At 42.3% G+C, this 2,633-nt stretch overlaps 1 pseudogene; it reads left to right on the top strand.

The window, feature by feature from the left end:
* The first annotated feature begins 990 nt into the window (after positions 1-990).
* Positions 991-2,056, top strand: LOC140515886 (PACRG-like protein pseudogene; annotated as a pseudogene).
* The last annotated feature ends 577 nt before the right edge of the window (positions 2,057-2,633 follow it).

The raw sequence follows: 2,633 nt of genomic DNA, 5'->3' as shown, positions 1-2,633 counted from the left end.
TTTGCTGGGTAGATGATTCTTGGTTTTAATCCCAGTTCCTTTGACTTCTGGAATATCCAGAAGTCCTTTGATCCCTTAATGTAGAAGCTGCCAGATCCAGTGTTATCGTGATTATATTTCCACAATACTCAAATTGTTTCTTTCCAGCTGCTTGCCATATTTTCTCCTTGACCTGGGAACTCTGAAATTTGGCCACAGTATTCCTAGGAGTTTCTCTTTTTAGTTCTCTTTCAAGAGGTGAGCGGTGGATTCTTTCAATGTTTATTTTGCCCTCCCTTTCTAGAATATCAGGACAATTTTCTTTGATAATTTCATGAAAGATAATGTCTAGACTCTTTTTTTTGGTTATGGCTTTCAGGTAGTCTCATAATTTTTAAATTGTCTCTCCTGGATCTATTTTCCAGATCAGTTGTTTTTCCAATGAGATGTTTCACATTATCTTCTATTTTTTCAATCTTTTGGTTTGTTTTGTAACTTCTTGGTTTATTGTATAGTCGTTAGTTTCCCTGAACTCCACTCTCATTCTGAAAGAACTATTTTGTTCAATGCGGTTTTGATTGTCCTCTTCCATTTGGCTGATTCTGTTTTCTAAACCCTTCTTCTCCACGTTGGTTTTTTGAACCTCTTTTTCCAATTGAGTTAGACTATTTTTAAAGGTGTTATTTTCCTCAGCATTTTTTTGGTTCTCCTTTAGTAAGCTGATGGCTCTCTTTTCAAGCCTGTCTATGGCCTGAGTCCATTTCATATTCATTTTGGAGGTCCTGGAGGCAGAAGCCTTGACTTCTTCTGATAGTATGCATTGTTCTTCCTCATCTGAAAGGATGGAAGGTGATACTTGTTCACCAAGAAAGTAGCCTTCGGTCGTCTCTTCCACTGTGCCCTACCCGCCACAGCCTGGGCTGCCTCGAGGGTTACCGGGTCCGAAGGCCCCAGGCCGGGTGTCTGTGCCAATCATGGCCTGTTGGAGGGCACTTTGGGACTCGGGGCCGGCAGCTATGTGGTGAGGATGGCTGCGGCAGAGGCCTGCACTCCTGGAGATCAGGAGCAACTACTAAGAAAGGAAGAATGCAGAAATCTGAGCGTCATGGAAGCCTACAGATGAGAAGCAGAGTGACCGGGACTTATGAACAAAGAACATCATCAGGTTCCAAAATAAAACATAGATCTGTAGTACACCAAAACAAATCATTGTCCTCCAACAGTTCTCCAGATTTTGTAAAGAAACCTCATCCTCGACCAAGTGATAAACTTAATCCTAAAACTATCGACCCATTTAGTGATCAGCCACGGGCCTCTTCTGCTTTTGCTGCCATTTACTCCAAAGGAGGTATTCCTTGCAAGTTGGTACATGGTTCAGTAAAACACAAATTACAATGGGACTGTCTTCCTGAAACTCTTCCATTTGATCCTCTTCTTATTACTTTAGCAGAGGGTCTAAGAGAGACTAAACATCCATATACATTTGTATCAAAAGAGGGTTTTAAAGAATTACTTTTGGTTGAAGGTGATACTCAGAAAACCGTGCCCTTGCTACCTAGACTGATTCCTGTCTTGAAGGCAGCTCTGATCCATTCGGATGGCGAAGTGTTTGGAAGGGAATTGAATGCTGTAGTACAGCTGAGTGGTGTTGTTGGGCCTTCTCTAAATGATCATTTGAAGCATTTGCTTACAAGTCTTTCCAAGAGACTAATGGATAAGAAATTCAAAGAGCCAATCACTACTGCTTTACAAAAGCTAGAGCAACATGGTGGAAATGGCAGCCTTACTATTATCAAAGCTAAAATCCCAACATATTGTTCCATCTGCTCTTAAACCAAAGGAATGATAAAAGCATTTTGACTAAATGCTGAGAGAAGTCAGAAGCTTGTGGTGATCATCGTAGGATCCCTTTTGAACATGTTTCTTTTTTATCACAGCTACAGATTTTATTTATATGATAAAAATTAATACATAATATTTATTCCACTGAATCATAGTAAATATGCATTTATCAGCATGGAAAAATGGTTAATTATGGAAAACTATTGAAAAGACTTCTATAGTGAAATTTTGTGGAGTTTGTCAAATACAGTTTTTTTTCCTGTTAAAAAAAAAAAAAAGAAAGAAAGTAGCCTTCTATGGTCTTATTTTTTCTCCATTTTGGGGCACTTAACCAGTCAGTTACTTGACTTCTGAATCCTTTGTCAAGAGGAAGATATTAGTGCTCCTCCTCCTCCCAAGAATCATGCTCAGAGTTGAGACTCAGATCAGCTGCTCAGTTCCCCCATGGGCTTTGGTTGGTGGTGGGGCCACCACTGAGGGCTGAGGTTCAGATCCCCTGCTCAATTTCCCCAGAGGCTTTAAGCTGAGCTGCTTGGACAATGAACCTAGGCTGCTTCCATGGCCATTGTAGCTGCCAGCTGCCCACTGCTGCTGCTGCCACCACCTCTGTTGCTGCCTGGGGCCAGTGCTGAGAGGATCCTGTTCCCCTCTCACCTATCTGGGAAAGCCTTCCCACACTGACCTTTGAAGTTTTCTTTGTTGCTTGTGGGTTGAGAGATCTGGGACCCTCCCTGCTGGGGATTCTGCCCTGGAGTTCCAGTCCTGCTCCTCCTGGTGCCTCACGGGCAGGGCTGGGCTCCTCTCTGCTCAGC

This window comes from Notamacropus eugenii, chromosome X, assembly GCF_028372415.1.
Source record: "Notamacropus eugenii isolate mMacEug1 chromosome X, mMacEug1.pri_v2, whole genome shotgun sequence".
In the NCBI taxonomy this organism is placed as follows: Eukaryota; Metazoa; Chordata; class Mammalia; order Diprotodontia; family Macropodidae; genus Notamacropus; species Notamacropus eugenii.
Note: the sequence above shows the minus strand (reverse complement) of the source record. Positions and strands in the feature narration are given on the sequence as shown.